The sequence below is a fragment of the Aedes albopictus genome, chromosome 3, assembly GCF_035046485.1.
Source record: "Aedes albopictus strain Foshan chromosome 3, AalbF5, whole genome shotgun sequence".
In the NCBI taxonomy this organism is placed as follows: domain Eukaryota; kingdom Metazoa; phylum Arthropoda; class Insecta; order Diptera; family Culicidae; genus Aedes; species Aedes albopictus.
Window position 1 is genome coordinate 429,381,786 of NC_085138.1, and position 21,540 is coordinate 429,403,325.

Consider the following 21,540-nt stretch of genomic DNA (forward strand, 5'->3'; position numbering starts at 1 on the left):
ATATACGGCCACTTCCGGCGGAACACCCGGAACCGATTCTGAAACACTACCGGTTCATATAAGGTCTAAGACTGTTTTCTTGCTAACTGCTCATCAGGCTATCGAAAATGCCGTAGTTTGATGTGCCGCATGCATGGGTTTGGATCACTTTTATATATGACCACTTCCAGCGGGACATCCGGAACCGGTTCCGGAACACTACCGGTTCATATATGTTCTGAGACTGTTTTCTTGCTGACTGTTCATCAGGTTATCCAAAATGCCGCAATTTGATGTGTCGCATGCATGGATTTGGTTCACTTCTATATTTGGCCACTTCCGGCGGGAATCCCGGAACCGATTCCGGAACACTACCGGTTCAGATATGGTCTGAGACTGTTTTCTTTCTGACTGTTCATCAGGTTATCCAAAATGCCGCAATTTGATGTGTCGCATGCATGGATTTGGTTCACTTTTATATTTGGCCACTTCCGGTGGGACTCCCGGAACCGGTTCCGGAACACTACCGGTTCAGATCTGAGACTGAGACTGTTTTCTTGCTGACTGTTCATCAGGTTATCCAAAATGCCGCAGTTTGATGTGTCGCATGTATGTGTTTGTTACATTTTTATGTATGACCCCTTCCAAGGGTACTGGTCCGGAACACGTAAATGGCCATAACTCCGGAACGGATGGACCGATCCGAACCATTTTCAATAGGAAACAATGGGACCAGATTCTGCGTCGAATGAACCGTCGGTCATTAAAATCGGTTGAGGTTTACTGCCAAAAAGTGATGTGAGTTTATTTGTACACACACATACACACACACACACATACACACACACACACATACACACACACAGACATCACTTCAATTCGTCGAGCTGAGTTGATTGGTATATGTGACTTGACCCTCCGAGCCTTCTATCAAAAAGTCGTTTTTGGAGTGAACATATAGCCTTTCCAGTACACTTGGTGTACGAGAAAGGCAAAACGATTCAAAATATCTTGTCTGGAAGCTGAGATATTAGGATTTTAGTGAATGAACATCATATCAAAAAATTGCAATACTTTGTGTATTTGGAATATTATAAGGTCCTTGTGACACTTAATGTACGTATATTAAAAAGGGTTAGGTTTAAAATAACAGGTATACTTGTTGAAATGTCAAGCTAGTTCAAACATGATTTTTTTTTATTCTGGGGTGGTTGGCAGTAGATTCATGGATAACTGCCACTGAGGAAGATTACAAGTGAGAGTCAAAATACGCGTATCTGTCGGCGGAATTAAAAGGCACATAACTTTTTTTTTTTTGATTTCATCACTATTATGTAATTTACTTCCAACAAGTAAAACTGTTATTTTAAACCTCTTAGTCTTTTTAATGAACATACATTAGAGTGTCCCAAAAACCATATAATATTCCGAATATACAATGTTGAAAATATTTGAAATGCTGTCCATACACTATAATCCTAATATCTCAGCTCCTAGACAAGATAGTTTAAATATTTTTTGTAAGAAATGACGCATATAAATAGTACCATCAGAAAATACTTTCATGGTTGCAAATAAAAAATTAAACATGTATTTTTTTAGCAAATTTTTAAGAAAAAATCTAAAAAAATAGTCTTTTTATCAGCACAAAAATGGTTCTACCGTCAATATAAACACAATGTTTCAAAAACTTATACCCTTCAAGAATGGACCCCTATAGAAAAATACAGAAATGTTTTTTTAAAAATTCAGGAGTTGAAAAAGTATCACGAAAAAATGATTTTTTGAGAATTTTCATGAGAAAGGGTAATTTTTTGAAAATTGTCTTGGCGGAACCTCTGAATGATTTTTTTTAGAAAATCGAAATGTTCCACAAAAATGCTTCAAATATGCATATCTTTCATTTAGGGGTTGAGCGCCTTGGCTTTTCAAACATTGATTTTTTTTTCGGGACAGCCTAATGTGGGCTTCAGGTGCGTGGTAAAGGTCGTTGATTTATGACTTGATGACGGCATGGTGGTACCCTTCCAGAAGGTCATACTGGGATTCCACAGGTATCCAATCTGAGATTCCTCCAGGAAATTCTTCGCAGTTTCTCCACAAATTTGTTCCAGGAGTCCTCAAAGAGTTTCTTGTGGGATTCCCAGGGAGTTCATGATAAAATTTTTACGGGGGTTTATTTAGGAATCCTTGACAATTTTCTTCTACAATTCGTAATTTATTCTGAGATTTATAAACGGTTTTATCTGAGATTCCCCTAGGAACTCCTGTTGGAGGAAAACCAGACGAAACTTTCTGGAGTATTTCTACAAATAAATCCTGTGGGAACTTCATGAAAAATACCATCAGAATTCCAGAATATTCTGGATATTCCAGAATAAACTTTATGTAGAATTCCAGAAAGATCTGCAGGAATTCCAAACGGAACTCTTGGAAGAAACTAAAAAAAGTTCTTGGATAAATTCTAAAAAGAGTTCTTGAAGAATTCCCAGAAGAAGTTTCCGAAGGAATCCACGAATGAGTTCCTGAAGAAATTCCATAAGCAATTCCTGACAGAAGCCCAGAAGAAACTCCCGGAATTCTCGAAGCAATCTCAGAAGTGGTTACTGAGAGAATCCCGGATGGAGCTCCTGGAAGAATCCGACAGAAGTTTTTGGAGGAATACTGTAAGAAGTCCTTGTAGGATTCCTCTCGCAGTTTCATTTTTGATTTTTTTCAGGAATTCTTTTTGAGATCCTTCCAGGAGTCTCGTGAAATTTTGGAAGGAGTTTCTGTAGGAATCTGGAAAGGAATTCTTGAAGAAATTGCGAATAAAATTGCTGGGATTCCAGCATATTTTCCAGGAATACCTTCAGGAAGATAAAAAAAACTGCCAAAAAAAGACATTCCAAAAGAAACTATTAGGAGAATCTAGGATGAAATTCCAGTAAGATTCCCGGAACTCCTTGAGAAATCCCTGAAGAAATCCTTGAAGTCACAGAAGTAATCTCTGAAAGAATCCTGGAAGGAGTTTCTAGAGGAACCTTTTAAGAATGTCAGGGGAAAACTTCTGAAGGAACCCCAAAAACAATCTCAAATGGAGCTCCCTGAGAAATCACAGACAGAAATCCTAGAGGAATCCTAGAATAAATGTGTGGAGAAACCACGGAAGAAATTCCCGGAGGAGAATCTCAGGAAAAATTGCAGGGGTAATCCTAAAAGGAATTCCTGGCAGAATCTCGGAATTAATTTCTAGAGAAATTTCGAAAGGAATTTTGAAAGAATTTAGGAACTCCAAAAGTAATATTAGGAGGTATTTCTTAAAAAATCCTAGAAAAAATATCTGGAAGAATCTCGGGAGTACTTCCTGGAGGAATCCTGGCAAGAGCTTTCGAAAGAATCACAAACAGATAGGAAGGGTTTTTCCTGACGTGAACATGATCGATCACTGAACATTCCGATGCGCTCACAAATATATCAATATATTTGTGTAACTGCTGAAATACGCTGGATGCGAATTATCGTGTTCCGACACGATGTCCATCCCTCACAGGAGCAATGCACTCGCAACATGCTCACAAATCAACATATAGTAAAGTACAAAGAAAAGAAAAGCAGTACAAAACGTGCTCACCAATTCTGGCAAATGAACTTCCTTATTTGCTCACCCAGTCGTTCTGAACGTATTCATCAAATCACGATCAATTAAAACTACATCAGATCACATCTTTATACACTCTGTTCATCATATTTAAATATGTACAACCATCTAAGCGATCCAAGCTACTGTGTTACATTGGACACAGCACACAGTGCTCCCTGTTTGGTCATGATGATCCCGATGTTGTATTTAGTAGTGACAAAGGTTTGAAATGTTCAAGCATTGATTTATAATGAAGCAGTCGAGTTATGTCAAACACACAAGGCTACGGTGGCGCTATCTGTTCGTTTCATAGCGGCCGTTTTAGTTATTTCAGTGATCCATTTTTAATTATCTTGTCTGGTTCTGAGTTGCAAAATGATTATCGTGTACATTTCTCATTACATACTTTGTTAAATATATTTCTCAATCCATCAAAAGTGCAGAATTTTCTTCTTCATTCATAAAAACAGTAAAGTTTGTGCTTCGTACGGGAACCGATTGGAAGCATCAATTCGATATGAGTTTCTCGATGAAGATTTTATTTTGTGCTGGATCTGTTGAACACTTGACATTAATGGACAACCTTGACCATCGCAAAATATTAATAATAGTCCCCTGCCGTTGGCGACGAGTATCGCTGCAAACAATGTTCGAGTTCCATAGACAATCATTTCGACAATGATTTTTCATAAGGGCCTAACTGACTTGATCGATTTCTCTTCGTCGACTCTCTCTTTCGCTAATAACTTGATCAAAACGAACAAAATCATTATTCTTTTTGTTTCTATAGCAAGATGTAGTCGTCTCCTTCGCATTTCAATCAAAAAAATTTGGGAAAACTCAATACACATTCAGTAATAACACAAAGAGAGGATCGATGAAGAGAACTCGAAAATGTCAGTTAGGCCCTAATGAAGAATCAGTGTCGATTTATTCACATGGTTTGGAACGCGGTAGGTAGGTACCTATATCTGCTAAGAAGAGCTACATAGTTCACAACAATCGATGGTGTAGAGATACATACGTACACGCAGAATTGAGCGCAAATAGTGAGCTAGAGCTGTTGCACGTTCAGCAACCGCGTCGCGCTCTTTTAGCTTCGCGGTCACCGAGCATGGAAATTTGCGTTGCGAATGGTCTGAAGAGTGAAATTGCGTCACATGCTTCTCTATCTTAGGCAACAGAAGTGTCTATCTTCAAAGTCATCATCAACTATGTAGGTACGCTGTCGGTCGGGGATGATGATGGTGCTGATGCTGGCAGGCGGTAAGTTCGATTTTGAATCCGGCGGCGGCGGGTTCGTTGATGCGTAAAGACGTCTGTTGCTGTCCGTCGTCCGTACGCAAGGTGAATCTGGTGTTCTGTTTCTGTATTGTTGTCAGACCCAGACGATGGGCGACAGTGGCGGGGCGGTGGCGGTGGCGGCAACTGATGAAGCGTATAGGTCACTCGTGCGATCCTGCGAGTTGACGACGACGACGGTGTCATTGTCGTGTAGTGGGCAAGTCATACTCAAACTAAAGATACTACACAGAGACCGTGTCTGAGATGCGTTTGCCTATACCTAGTGTACAAAGGCGGTGCCACGGCCGGGGTCACGGCTCGATGAGTGGTCTTGCCCTTTTCAAGTCGCATCGAATGATGGCTTTTTAATTGAGACGTTTTGAATGGCGTTGCCGGACGGATCAAGTTGCATTGAAATTTATGGACTTTTCGAGAAATGTTGATGCATTGTTCTTGGGTCATGGAACAGGAAGAATCAAGTTCCTTATAATGTAATAAAATGAAATAGAGGTCCAGTTTCGACAATTCAGCAGTTGTCGGAGTGTTCAAGACATAGCTGTTTGGCAGAGGTTCACGTTAATATATAGATTGTTGTTTGAAAATATTTGAACATATTTGAAAAGTTGCTCGTTTACGCACGTCGCTTTACTTGCTCTGTTTTTAACTGTTAAAAATGCAGAATTAGCTGTCCTGTGATTGTTGAATGACATCCGGGCGATTGTCTCAATTGGCTAAGAATAACACTACGGACCGCCTGTTCCGGTGGTAAGAATCCACCAACAGGTGACCCCTAATTCATGGTGTGATGCGGCTTTATGCTTACCGTGCCTAGGAATGAATGGCTAGGGGGGTCTAATAAAAACCTAACCGCTAACGGAGCCTGTGGAGTACCAGGGCGCCCTCCACAGTATGTAGCCCTTACTGCGCTAACCGGAGCAATGGTGCAGTGGACCTTGTGTTTCTCCGAGACAATCAGCTGCCCTTCTTTAGTCTCACTTGAGGCTAAATAAGGGCGGGATTATGAAGATGTTGTTAATTAGTTTAAATTTTCACCTATATGGTTTCGCATTATGCGATTTACACAGTGTATTCTGTGTATCCTCGCCTTTGGCGTTTTCCAATCGATACCGATTTGGTTTTATTGTTGCTGTTCTTTGTTGTGCTGTTGTTGCGAAGAGTTTAATCTTACCTAGTTTGGGTAGTGGCTACGGTTAGGATAGCTCAGATCAATCTTCAGCATAAAAGAACAGCAACGACTAATCTTTGCAGACTTATGCAAAATGGTACAGCCCAAGTGGCCTTGGTACAAGAACCTTACTTTCGTAAGGGAAATTTCTATCTAGGAAACCTTGTGAACCCGGTGTTTGCCACTTTCAGTAAACATGAAATGGCAAACTCGCGTGTCATGCCTCGAGCCTGTGTGCTTGTCAACAACGCAATAGTTGCTACACTCATCTCTGAACTAACCACCAGAGATGTATGTGCTATCACAATTGATGTATCTGTTGGAAACCTCAACAGGAAATACGTATATTGTTCGGTTTATTTACCGCATGATGAACCATCCCCTACGGATGCTTTCAAACAAGTCATTGCATACTGTACTTCAAAAGGCCTTCCGCTAATTGTTGGCAGTGATGCTAATGCTCACCATATCATCTGTTGCAGCTCAGACATTAACTTGAGAGGCTCCAGTTTGATGGAGTCAGGCATGAGAATGAGACTTTTTTCTGTTTACCGTTCATCGATACTAGCAGTAAAATAAAAACAAAAGAACGGCAGCACCAATACCATCAGACGCCGCGCCGACGGCAGTCACGCAGACGCTTGATGGTTTTCGCTTCCCCACGAAAATATTTATGAGCAGTCAAGCTGAGGCGGGTGATTGCGAAAAATGTCAAATATTTTCAACTGCTAATAACTCACTTGTTTTGATAGATAATTTAAATCGATTTGCACAAATAGCTAGAGCACACTCCTAGCTTTGTGATGCATGTAAAGATGTTTGTCTAGAAGCGGTTTGAAACGCAGAAAAATTCGAAAATGGGAGAGACAGAAATTTTTGTCGTCGTTGTGCTCGAGTACTGGCGCTCTCGCGCTTGGAAAGAATGGGTGACAAAACGTCGAATGCCAAAACGTCGAATGCCAGAACGTCGAATGCCAAAACGTCGAAAGGACAAAACGTCGAAGGGACAAAACGTCGAAAGGACAAAACGTCGAAAAGTGTGTATGTGTTCACAGTTCTGCGTGGATTTTTTTTTTTTTTAATTTAAATCGATCCTGTTGGTAGCCTGAGAGGGGTGGTGATACGGTAGATCCACCAAGATGGCAGGATGGCGAACTGATTAACGGGGACACACGAACATTGTCTCGTTATGGGGCTGTTCATAAACCACGTAGACTAAAATTTGGCCATCTTATACCCCCCTCCCCCCTCGTAGACTTTTGTCCATACAAAAGACCCCCTCCCTCCTCCCAAAAAGTCTACGTGGTTTATGAACGGACCCTATCTGGGGTCGCTGCCTGAACGCTGAAGGTCAGTGACTCATTTTGCACTCTATAATACTTCAGTTGAAACTACTAGCTGAGTAAAGATTAATGCGAGGATACTTAGCATTGTTGTACCATATTCTGTGAATACCGGATTAATTGCGGAGAAGGACAGCTAGGCAAAACCCCGCTATTTCAAGTAGAACTCCGGTTCTGAATGAGGAAGACATTCCCTCCCACCCCTTACGTTGGGATGGAAAGTACCGGCAAGTCGTGCCGTAAACCAAACCAGACGCCCATGAAGGAACAATGCACCTGATGATCGCCATCGCCACCCTAAAGGTGCCAGAGATCCGGCAGACGATAGCTAGAGGCTACCATCGAAGTTACCCTGAAGGAAGCTGTGACGTAATGCTGAAAATTTGTGGAAGGAAATTTGTGACAGTGTGCCACTAGCAGTGTTGCATTTGAACGCAATCAATTTGCGTTGAAGTTCAAAAACGGCACGCTGTGATCAAACATATTTGAACATTGTTCAGTTCAAAGTTTGATCAAGAACTGCACCCGCAAAAACATGACACCCTGGTACCTGGTAAACTTAAATGGTCATGTGTCTGCCATTTTTTCACAAATTTCAACGATCTTGGGTTGATTCGATTCAGAAAGTCACCCTCTATTGAGGGGGGAACCAGTTCGGTCACCGAAATCCGGATTTCGGTGCAGAATATTAATGCCCGATGCCAAAATGTCCCATTTCATTGTGGCGAATATATCCGCGCAACAACGCATGTATGCAGATGCGTCACAAAGTCCTAGGGCAGCACCTTGGTCAGGACGCACATAAGATTTGATGACACATCCAAGCTCAGTTCCTTTTTGGCTCGCTTTTAGTTCAAATGCAACACTGGATGCCAGTAGAAGGGGCCTCAAAGAAGTAAGAGAAGAAAAGCCGGCAAAGGTCGGGAATAAATAATGTTACACTTAACGTGACGTGATGTGAGTTTTTTATTTACGACAGTGCGAATATTCCCTACCCACGAAGAACTGGTCAAGGAACATGCCGACCCTGAGGTGTTGTTTCAGGGAGCCTCAGGAAGGCTTCCCTCTGAACTAGTTGGCAAATACAAGTGAAAGAATGAGTATCCTTTAAAAGAATAAAGAACTCACTATTTTCTTAGATTACTCGTTTTCGACGTTTTCGACGTTTTGTCCTTTCGACGTTTTGTCCCTTTCGACGTTTTGGCATTCGACCTTTTGGCATTCGACGTTTTGGCATTCGACGTTTTGTCTTTCGACGTTTTGTCCCTAAGCCGCTTGGAAACCGTTTCGAGGAAGAAGGCTGCAGGAAAAAAAATGTTATGACATTTATTTTTCGAACAGTTTGAGTTTGGCTGGGCTTGTGATGTTCGTGTGGAAAAATGTCAAATGTACAGCCGGTTACCGTTTTTTCCAGTACATTTCTCATCCCTGGATGGAGTACTTAAGTAGTACAGATCTTGCATTACTTAACATAGGCAACCGCCCAACCTTCATGGTATCTGCTAGAAAGGAACTGTTAGATATAACGCTTCGCTCTAGCAGAATTAGTCACGAGCTGGCCAATTGGCATGTGTCAGATGAAGAATCATTATCTGACCATCGCTATATATTTTTTGAACATTTAAATGTTACTTCGCAAACATTGCGTTTCAGGAATCCTCGGTCAACAAACTGGGATCATTTTACTGATTTGGTTGCGGCCAAATTTCATGGATACTCACCATCCATTGACACTCCAAGTGATTTAGATGATGCCGTTGATACTACAACGACCTTCATCATGGAAGCTTTTGAAGAAGCATGCCCTCTACGGTCTGTGAAGATCACAAGAGGAACCCCTTGGTGGAACTCTGATCTGGCGAAACTCAGGAAACAATGTAGAAAGAGTTGGAACAGACGACGTTCGGCTGGTTCGGAGGCTTTCAGGTCGGCTCGCAAGGCCTACAGGAAAGCTCTCCGGTCTGCTGAACGATCCGGCTGGAAAAACCTTAGTACAAATGTTTCCAGCTTGAGTGAAGTCAGTCGGTTAAACAAAATCCTTGCGAAATCTAAGGATTTCCGGGCGAACGAACTTCGTTTGCCAAATGGCGACCTGACTTCCTCTGACGAGGAAGTTCTGGAATGCTTATTCAGCACACACTTCCCTGGATGTGTGGATATTACATCTTCGGATGAAACTGATGTCTGTTCTTGTGGTTATGATTCTTTAGCTTTGGCTCGGAGTATTGTAACAATAGAATCGATTGAGTGGGCTCTTAATAGCTTTGCTCCTTTCAAATCTCCTGGGGCAGATGGGATTTATCCTATTTTGCTTCAGAAGGGATTTGATCATTTCAAACATGTTTTGAAAAAAATACTTGTTTGCAGTTTTGCTACAGGGTATATTCCCAAATCCTGGCGGAATATTACTGTAAAGTTTATTCCGAAAGTGGGTCGTGCGTCGTATGAAGAAGCAAAGAGTTTCAGACCTATCAGTTTGACCTCTTTTCTTCTGAAATGCTTAGAACGCATTGTGGATCAACACATCCGTGATGTTCATCTGGCCAACGTGCCTCTTCATGTGAACCAACATGCCTACCAATCTGGTAAGTCCACTGTGACTCTTTTACACAAGGTTGTTTACGATATCGAGAAAGCATTCGCTCAAAAGCAATCTTGTTTGGGTGTTTTCTTAGATATCGAGGGTGCCTTTGACAACGTGCCTTTCGATGCCATATTGGAAGCCGCACGGAGTCATGGTATATCTCCAATGATTTCCAATTGGATTCACCAAATGCTCAAAAACCGATATCTCTTCTCGACATTGCGTCTAGCAGGGATTAGGAAATTGAGTGTTTGTGGATGCCCCCAAGGGGGAGTCTTATCACCGCTTTTGTGGAATCTCGTAGCAGATACGCTATTGAGGCAACTCAATAATAGCGGTTTTCCTACTTTGGTTTTGCCGACGACTACCTAACATTGTTAGTTGGTATGTGCATCAGCACCCTTTTCGACCTGATGCAAAGCGCCCTTCAGGTAGTTGAGGGTTGGTGTCGCCAATATGGCCTTTCGGTTAATCCGAGTAAAACATCTATTGTTCTTTTCACGGAAAGGCGAAACCGTAATGGCATTCGACCTTTGCGTCTCTTTGATTCTGAAATCGATGTGACTGAACAGGTAAAGTACGTTGGAGTCATTCTTGTTTCCAAGCTTACCTGGACACCTCACATTGAGTTCAGAATCAAGAAAGCTTGTATGGCCTTCGGGCAATGCCGGCGTACTTTTGGTACAACTTGGGGTCTAAAACTCAAGTATATCAAATGGATTTACACAACTGTGGTTCGGCCAATATTGGCTTATGGATGTCTTGTGTGGTGGCAAAAGGGCGAAGTGAGAACGGTCCAATCGAAATTAGGCCATCTGCAAAGGATGTGCTCAATGGCAATGTCTGGAGCGTTCTCTTCAACTCCCACGTCAGCGCTCGAAGTTCTCTTTGACGTTGCCCCACTACACATTCATCTCAAACAAGAAGCACTTTCTTGCACTTACCGGTTACGGGTACTCGGTCTTCTAGAGGAAACTCCTGTGAACCGCACATCAACACACACCTCGTTGTTTTCACTTTTGGTGAATTGGGACAAAATTGTTCTTGCTCCAAGTGATCTTGGACATCTGGTTATCTGGAAAGAAGTATTTCAGACGGCATCGTATGTTAAACTGATGGCTCCCCTCTCGAAGGTCGAGCAGGTGCTGGTGTTTATTCTCGTGAGCTAAGGCTGTATCAGTCTTACTCACTTGGTAGACACTGCACCGTTTTTCAGGCCGAATTTTTTGCTCTTATGTGCGGAGTGCAATCAGCACTTCAGCAGCACGTAATGGGCAAAGTAATATACTTCTGTTCAGATAGCCAGGCTGCTATTAAAGCACTTGCTTCGGCCAACTCTAGGTCGAAGGTAGTTATCGCTTGTCGAACTCAAATCGAGGAGCTAAATTCAGCAAACGCTGTTCACCTTGTATGGGTACCTGGCCATTCTTCCATCGCTGGAAATGAATTGGCTGATGAGTTAGCTCGCACTGGAGCATCACATGACTTCATTGGCCCTGAGCCAGCTATTCCGATATCGAAGTGTTGGGTAAAGCTTCAGATTCACACCTGGGCTGTCACTCAACACAGACAATATTGGAATAGTTTGGAGTCATGTCGTCAAACCAAATTGTATTGTACTGAGCCATCTCCGAGGGTGGCGAAGTATCTTACAAATCTGTCAAAGCAGAATTGCAGCATTCTGGTCAAAGCATTGACTGGCCACTGCCGACTCAGCTATCACATGGCGAATATTCAGCAAGCTGATTCATTTGCATGTGATAGCTGTGAATCCGATAATGGAACTTCGTATCATTTGATATGTAACTGTCCAGTTTTTGCGCAACTGCGTTTCCGAATATTCGGTAAACACTTATTAAGTGAAACTGACTTCAGAAACCTGAATATTCAGGATATTCTGTTGTTCTTAACCCGCTGTGGTAAAGAGTTATAGGCTCTCTTTCGCTTTATGCGTTTTACAGTGCCCTTTTCAGGGCGCTGTTTCAACCCATTGTGGTACGCTTGTGCGTTAGAACCCTCTTCCAGGGTATTTTTCCTATTTCCCTACCTGTCCCTATCCCCATCCAATTCCTTTTTCCTTCCTTTTCCCTCAGGTAGATGATGAAATAGGCTGTTATTTTGGCGATGGCACAAATGTCCCAAATGAAGGATAACGTGCCTCTGGAGCCGGCCTTCTGATATCTGATACCTTGATTTCTGCATTTTTCCTCTAAAGTATAGATTAAAAACTTTCATTTGACACATTTGTAATTTTCATAGGAATATTGATTATTTTTATGAAAATGATTTCCTTTAGACTAGCCAAAACCGGTGCCCGCACCGTATCAAAAATGTTTTAAGCCATTATGACGATTCTCGGTATTGTGAAAACTCTTTAAGCATACGTGGCTAGCCACGTAGGGTCAACTAGTTATTAATAATTGTTATGTTTTTTTTTATCTATTTTATTTATTTTTTATTTTTTTTTTTTTTTTTGAGGAGGTGAGAATGCGTCAAGGGAACCGAATTTGTTCCGCATTGACAACAAAGCAAATTAATAAATCTCTGGTCAAGGTTGATTCTACTTACCAATAAAGTATTATATGATGGGTATGAGTTTGAGATTCTAAAAAATATCAATACACCTTAAAGAGTGATTTTTCATCGAGCCTTAAGAGTGGCATTTAAACATTACAACAGAAAAACCGATAATGAAATAAAATCATGTCCTAAATACTTCTTCAATTATATTTTAACTAAAGTAAAAAAAAATCCAATGAAATATGCAATATTTTATAACTTATAGTACATATTCTGTAACCGTTCGTGACTATGAATATTTCCTCCCATTTTCCTGATTTCACCAACAATAATGGAATCAATCAAATCATGTTACAGGATATTTTAACCAGTCCAAAAGACATAGATCCAAACAAAGGACCAGTGCTTAACCCGATTTTCTTTTTACTAACAGGTATTCCACTAACACGCGCAGGTTCATCATCATTCCAATGTTCGAATGAGTGTAATCAGTTTCGTACCTTTTAAAAAAAGGTACTGATTACACTCATTCGAAGAGGGTATTCTGCTTAGAGGGTTCGAAAAGTCGGTACAAGATTCCAATGTTGATTTTCAAGCGTTATGAATCGGGAATCGACTCAAGACTTTTAAAATAGATCAAATCGCATTTAACTAATCCCCAGTCAACCAGTGATCGTAGAAGATGTTTGATAAGATGATAAAGTGGAGGCGATATGCGTACATTCTACATGCGCCTTAAAGGAAGCAGGCACGTATATGGCCTCCACTTTATCATCTTATACAACTTCTTATACGATTACTGGTTGTCTGGGCCGTTAACAGGTAGTCCGATTTGAGAGGAAGAAATCAGAACCTATCAAAGTATCACCAGGAGTTCCTCAAGGCTCACATGGTGCTGTGTACAAAAAGTGAGCTTTCTTCAGCGTGTTGTACAAAATTACAACAGCGCGACTACTGGAGGGTCAAAATCCTCATATATGCTGACGAAATCAAAACTCTTTTGGAAAATCAAAAAATGAAGAAGACAGAGCATGTTTTTTCAGAGAAATACGCATATTTGACCAATGGTGTAGTAAAAGCCTACTGCAGTTACCCAAGCAACACACATGTCATATAAGAGTTACGGCAGCGCAAGTTTTGGTTATATAGAAGTTAATTTGACGTTAATCTAGCTTTGAGCTAAAATAACGTCAAATTAACTTCTATACAACCAAAACTTGCGCTGCCGTAACTCTTATATGACATGTGTGTTGCTTGGGTAAAATGTAATTCAATTACGTACAGCAGAAAACATAGCACACCTCTAATAATAGTATCTCTAGGAAATAAAGAAATTGTAAAGTGCAACAGATATAGGGATTTAGGTGTTATCTTAGATTATAAATTAACTTTTACCGATCATTATAACGCTATCATTCATAAAGCAACAAATATGCTAGGCTTCGTTTTAATTACAACTTTTAGGGTTCTTACATGATGAAAACATTGTACATCGCTTATGTAAGATCAGTTCTGGAATACTGTAGCATAGTATGAAGCATGAAGATCGAATCGAATCAATACAAAAGCAGTTCCTTCTATACTCAACAAACATTTTTGTTGTATAAGAGCTAAACAAACCACTCTTAAGCAAACTTCAGCTTAAGAAACTGTTATTCAGCTTCTCCTGTTTCTTGGGTATGCTTTACGCAAGTTAGGTTGGACCACATTTCCACTACCTTCATATGAGGCTCGATGCATGCTTATTAGCGTTGTTCGAAAAATCGTTTTTGCTCCACACCGCTTATTCGATTCGTAACCAAATTCTATGCCTTCTCCCAAAATTTGAGCTCATTTGGTAGAAAATTGAGACTGCACAAGCCCTTCAAAGTTTATATGGGAATTACCATGGGAATACGTAGTATTTTCCCAAGTGTCCTGGAGCGTTATTTGATCCTTGGTACATCTAGGTTATTCTATGAGCTACAACTTTGCCGAAGACCGTATTCAAACCGCATGCCTCATTAATTAGTTACCGATTTTTATCCAGAATCGAAATCTTTACTCATGATGGTTAAACTAATCGGTGGGCATCACTGCATTTTGCAGTGAAACATAGTAGCCATGATTCCAGTGTGCTATCTTTGGCGCCATATGCAGCAATGTTGCCTGCTGGGAAGCTGGAGGATCATTGCTAAAGTTTGTCCAGTTGGATACATATCGATAACTAATTAATGAGGCGTCCGATTTGAATGCGATCTTCGGCAAAGTTGTAGCTGATAGAGTAGCCTAGAAATACCAAGGGTCAACTAATCCTCTAAGGTACTTGGGGAAATGCTATGGCCGATTGAATGAAAAGCATCGTTTTCCCATAGTAATTCCCATACAAACTTTGAAGGGCTTGTGCAGTCTCAATTGTCAACCAAATGAGCTCAAATTTTGGGGGAAGGTATAGAATCTGGTTACGAATCGAATAAGCAGTGTGGAGCAAAAACGATTTTTTGAACCACGCTAATGCTTATGGTTGTTTGAATCGAATAATGAATCTTCATAATCAGCACTGTGCATCTATTAGTTTAACGATGTCTTTAGCAGATTTGGAAGAATAGTTTAGGTCGTTGAGATAGAACAGAATATAGTTTTAAGTGGAAATGTAGTCTACGGTATGTTTGATGAAATAAATAAATAGAGGGAGCCGGATCATAACGACCGGGACCATAATATCCTGGCCCTTAAAGCACGATTCTTTGCGAAATAACGTCCGACAGCTTTGATGCGCTCTTGCACTCGGTCAACTGTATTCTGAGGAGCTTTTTGTCAGTCGGCAACAAGATGAAGGCGGTCAACACGTTTTCTGTGCCTCTGTTGACCGTTGACCTACAGATTTGGGGTGGTAGAGACGTCCGAGGCCATTACGTCCCAGGACTTTATGGCGCATATTCTATGGCATAACATCCGAACATATAGATACGCCATGAAGTCCAAGGAAAGAAGGCACATAGGATATTATGACCAAATCCAAACTTTTGGACAGAATGGCCACGGACGTTGTTATCCGGCCCCGAATTACCCAACCACGCGCAATAGGAGGAATAGGTGTTACCGATATTCAGGCACTATGTGGCCGAAGACATGAATATTCTAAAACATAAGACTCAGGAGTTATAGATAATTTTAATTGGGGTTCAAATAGACCACAGTTATACAAAATCACCCGGTTCAATTGTGACATGAATTAAAAATCAAAATTTGCCAGGAATTCCACTTCTTTTTTACTCAAATAACAGATTTAGGTCTGGTTCGAAGGTATTGCAAAAATTGGGTCAATACAATATGTTATACCAAAGTGCACCCCTGATTATTTACCATTAGAGGGTTAAAGGACATAAACAGCATCCAAAACGCGATGATTCTTGCGCTGTAGTATAATTAAGTGATTTCTGAACAACACTCAAGTACATCCGATACAGACTCATTCAGATAAGATCAATATCCGGCCAATAATGAGATCCACAGAGCTTAATTAAGCTTTGACGTACCGATTGCCCAGGGTAAAAAGTTCACATTTTTGCTGAAATGTGCCAAAAGTCTATAATACAGTCGAACCTCCATGAGTCGATGTTCCTTGACTCGATATCGACTAATGGAGGGAAATTTTTCCATACTAAAAAATAATTTCTAGGTTACTATGATGATCCCTTCAAAAAGCTTCCCAAAGGATTTTTGTTCCACTTCTCGATATTTCCTTGAGTCGATGGTCCCTTCAATATCGACTCATGGAGGTTTTACTGTAATTGGAAAGTTTTTGTTGGAATTTCGGCAAATTTCTGCCGGAATTGCATAAGAAGTTATTGAGAACCTTTGGATAAACTAATAACGAAATTAGTGAAGAAAGGAAAGTAATTAAATAAACTTCAAGCTATTTTTATTGATTCCTGTAGAAATAAATGAAAACTAAACTGATAAATTTCATAAATTTTAGAAATTTTGTATCGCTTGTAAGGCTAGTAAAGAGGGGTATTTACCAATCGCCCCAACCCCCCTTTGATCAATGGTCTTAGGGTCTTAGCCATACCTAACTATCTATCACCTTCTTTTGAAAAGTATCCGAAAATAGAAATTCAATAATTTAGAGATAATGAAGCTATAGATTTTATAGCTCTCCATGCTAAGACGACTTTCAAATCAGGAAGCATTTCCTTTCGATTCTCAAATTCAGGTTTTATTTTTCACTAGGGCTTATCAATATTGATTCTTTTTTTAGACTTTCACAACCGTTGAAACTAGGTATATCAAGAGCTGTTGAACCATAACTTTAAAGTTGTTGCTCGCGGAGACACTCGGTCGCCCGGAACAATATCACAGTTCTGTTTAGCCCACTCACGCTAGATCATTATCAACACCTCAAGGCTCAGCTAATCCCGTGCGCTTCTGGTTTGGCGCGATAACGTTCGGTGGCATATCGATACAAGACACCGCCACGCCGCCAGTCAGATACCGGACATTCGATGAGACCCACTGAAAAGTTGAAGTATTGTTTAAGATCCAGATGGTGGATCCAGTTCAGGCATCAACACAGTTCCTAGGTGCACCATCGAAGGTCTCAAATAACCTATCGAATTCGTCTGCTGTGCCATTCATAAAACAAACACCGTTTCTTTCCTTGTTTCGCTTTCGTTTGGGTGCGTTCGATGGTCGTACTGTTTCACCTTCTCTCTCGTTATAGCATTACACTTTTATTATAAGTTTTCATTACATTTCACTTACTCTTTTCGGTCTATTCGCTGGCTGGTTGTCGTTGTCGATGGTACATTATAGACGGCCGTTTGAAGCAATGTGCCAACAACGGAGGTACACACGCACACCTGAACGACGCAGGATGGCCCGGCGGAGCAGCAGAAGAGGCAACGAGCCAGGTGCCTCTCACCTGCAAGCACTATACAGCACACCGAAAAGCACAAATCGCGAACCCTCCAGTAGTTACCTTCCTAAGCCGCTTCGGTTTAGCTATGCTTCTATACTCAATACACACCGACACCACACTCCGCAGGTTCAAGCGAAATGCGGGTATCTGGTCGTCTCTTCTCCTATACGGGCCGACGACGACGACGCGGGGCAACGGAGAAAACGAGTTTCGCTTCGAATGTTTGTTGTAAGAAGCAAAAACTTTACACTACTTGCAGCAGCAACAACACTGACTCGGTAATAGCCTTTTTTGCTTTTTCTTCAAATTGCTCGTGTAATTTTTGTTTTGCCTTGAAGCAAATCTTCTCACTTTTTTCTTCAATTGATTTCGACGCAAGTTGCGCACTCTTCTTGGGCGGATTTTCGACGATGATGTTGACGACGAAGATTGGACAAAACTTCAATCAACCTACAAGGAGATTCAACTTCACTGGTTGCCTATCTCATTGCACTGGGAAGCGGCCAAGTTTGTGTAAAGATTTGAACAACTGATGGGCACTCGGATCTACACAGAAATCGCGAAACACACTCAGAACCAATTGAGTAAACGAGCTGATATCAATGAGAAAATCGTTCAAGAATGAATTAAGCCTAGCTCCAAATACAAGTACGCTGAACGATTCCTATTTTGTAATGGTCAATAAATGTTTAATCGAGGTCAACGTATTACTCAAACGAATACCTTCGTCAGTCTCTGCAGTACGAAGCAGAAAACAATCGAAAGAGCATCGAACACCAGCATTCGCGCAAATTCTCCCAATTAGCGACGTCGTCTTGATTGGCTCTATTCGCAGTTTGACGTCACTGTCCGCGCAAACTATCCACACTATACACACTCCGCGAACCAACTGCGATTCAGCTGATTCCAGACCAAACAGAGGGCGAAATCACGTAAAAGATGCTCCTTTCTTGCTATTCACCACCAATTACATAAAAAAGCGTTCTTCCAAAACGCTCGTGCAACAACAATAATCGCACACCGCACGCGAGCGAAACTTGCCACTCACTGGATAACTGACACGGCACCGCCGATGATCGCAAGTTCGCGCTAAGAGAGAACTTCGCAATTGTGCGTGTTCACCCGCCGAGATAACTTTCGCGACTGAGCTGTAAGCTGAACTGAAACTGAGCGCCAACCAACTTGCTGAACCGATTGGATTTGGATGTGATGTGGGCTGCCCGACCGAGCCTGACTGTCTGTCTGTCTGCCGCCTGCGAGGCATAATCTACCTTTCAGGCACGCCGGTCTATCCTATGTGGGGAAAAAGGGGGTTGAACGCTCTTCACTCGACTAGACGAAGTTCAGAACTTCAACCGATGCATGACGCGTCTACCGTAAAGTTTTCAGGTTTTACGAAATTGCGTTGTTTACTTGCCTATCATCGCCGACGTTTCGTTCCGGCTATTAGACCTTCCTCATGGCTCGACACACTGCTCAGCAAGTGTTCCTTCATACTTTACTACAACATGCTGTCTAGGGATAGTAGTATTCATCTAACTACTATTACCTAGCCGATCAACACGAGAACGTAAGGCAAAAAGATCGTCGTTGTGATTGTGTTGTTCAACAATGACCCTCTGTTCAAATTCTCTTATCGTTCGCTTGCGTATCTATCCACCGTATTCTTTCATTACTTTCCTTACTCCCTCTTACTTCGAGTAGCATTCATATCACCGAAAAAAGCCAATGAAAGTTAATAATGAAGTGTTCCTTCAGTTTCTTGACTGGATGGTCCAGCAGTGTACTATACTCGACTGGGTGACTTTTTCAAACCTTACAGTATTTAATATTGTTCAAAACTTTAAACTTGTTTTATAACCAGGGTACGAAAAACGGATCACGCCGAAAAACAAACGCTTTGTCCTAAGCGGTGCATGTTGGTAACAAGCGCTCCGCAACAAACGCATGTCAGCCGATGAGAGCAATAAAACAAACATCGCTTGCCGTGCGTGTGCCGATATTCCGGCTTTTCTGCTGAATTTTTCGACCCGCATCATCGAATTCATAAGCATTTGGACGAATTAAGACTCTTGCAAACCTCAGAGTCGAGTTTCAGTTGTAAAACAATGCAAAAATCACGGTGTGAATAGAACGAGACAAATATTCCTACCGTTTTTGTTGTGAACTGCTAACGAAAAAACAAAGCGTTGTTGCTGTGCCTTCTTTGTTGCCTATTTTTCGCTTGCGGTGGCATATTCTACGCACACTGTTTATAACCTATCAAGCCCCGAGGAAGGTGTAAAAGCCGAATTGAAACGTTAGTGATGATAATCAACGCAATTTAGTTAAACAGTTGGTCGAAAATCAAACCATTATTAGTCGAAAAAGTTCTCACGTTTTCAAATACTAATTATCATTCAACAGGCTTGAAGTATGGACTACAGTTGGTTTATCCACAGACTTGTGAATGCTCAAAAAGATGGAAAGAGCTTATCGTTATTTGTCTTTATGTTTCGTCTCTTTGGCGTAACGTCCCCACTGGGTCAACTTATGCCGTTTTTCCAACCCAGGTTCAAAAAGAAAAACGGCATTAGTGTTATATCAGCAGTTCCACAATTATTAACTGAGAGCTTCCTCTGCCAATGATCATTTTGCATGCGTATATCGTGTGGCAGGCTTGAAGATATTCTACGCACAAGGAAATCAAATAAATTTCCTTTACGAAAAGCTCCTAGATGGACCGGGAATCGAACCCGTCATCATCAGCTTCACCAGGGTCTTGCTGAATACCCGTGCACTTTCCGCATCGGCTAGGATAAAGATCCTGCATAAATGGAAAAAGCTCCATTTATGCAACTAACACTTCGATAAATTGTAATGCTATGTGTTAAGCAATTTTCAATTCTTTTATCTAGTAGTATTGAAATGATTTTTTTTTTCTATCCACAAAGCGTATTATACCACGGCTCCTCCATCACGCAAGGGTGCATACAACTTACAGGCGGAATGAGCGATAATAACACAGCATTGAAGAGAGCCACTTTGATTTGGGTTTCTCTCGAACCGGCAGAAAGAGAGAGGGTGTTATACAGTGTATCAAACAATTGTCCGTACAGTAATTTTTTGATCAAAATATTTTTTTATTCAAATGATCATAACTTTTTTATACGTCAATCAAATACGCTGAAATTTTGATCAATTATAAATCATATATTGATGCTCTATTGGTACAATTTTGAGCGAGATCGAATAAGTTTTCGGAAAGTTATAAAACTTTTAGAAAAACTTACAAGATTTTTGAACACATTTTTAAAACATTACAACTCAATATGTACTCGATGAAACTTTTTCCATTTTTTTTGTGATACAGCTTATACCTAAGGCTTTCAAATGCAGCTTCGATTGAGGTTTTATATTCACCACAAAAAATATAAAAAATATGTATATGTTCAGAGTCTCATTTGGAAATTTATCATATTTTGATCAATAAAAGTGCCAAGTGTTTTCAACGTTTTTGAACTCTCCTCATGTCATATTTTTATACAGGACCTACTAAACTACATATGAAGAGTAGGTCCTATGTATTTTTCGTTCAGATAATGTACTTTTATTGGTGGAAAACGTTTGGCAGATTATATGTGCAAAATAAGATAAATTTTTAAACATCGTCAACTACATAAGCACATTTTTCATATTTTTTGTACTGAATATAAAACCTCAAAAGTAGCTGCATATGAAAACCTTAGGTATCAGCTGTAACACACAAAAAATTAAAAAAGTTTCATCGAGTACATACTGAGATATAATGTTTTAAAAATGTGTTCAAAAATCTTATAAGTTTTCCTAAAAGTTTTATAACATTCAGAAAACTTGTTCGATCTCGCTCAGAATTTTACCAATGGAGCTTTAATATATGATTCATGATTGGTCAAAATTCCAGCTTTTTTGATTGACGTATAAAAAAGTTATGAACATTTGAATGAAAAATTATTACGACCAAAAAATTGCTGAACGGATAATTGTTTGATACACTGTAGCTCGACAATAAACTTTGGCCAGTTCAGACGCAAAGCTTTAGGAATACATATAAATGGAGCATGAAAAACTTCAAGACCACAGACAAGCTACTAGATGTTA

At 40.6% G+C, this 21,540-nt stretch overlaps 1 protein-coding gene across 1 annotated transcript in view; it reads right to left on the minus strand.

The window, feature by feature from the left end:
- The window catches only part of LOC115267985 (diacylglycerol lipase-beta), a gene marked incomplete in the record, with an annotated part of 132,476 nt that extends 113,240 nt beyond the window's left edge, over window positions 1-19,236 (minus strand). Inside the window, 1 exon segment of the mRNA XM_062856478.1 lies at window positions 17,265-19,236.
- Window positions 19,237-21,540: the final 2,304 nt, after the last annotated feature.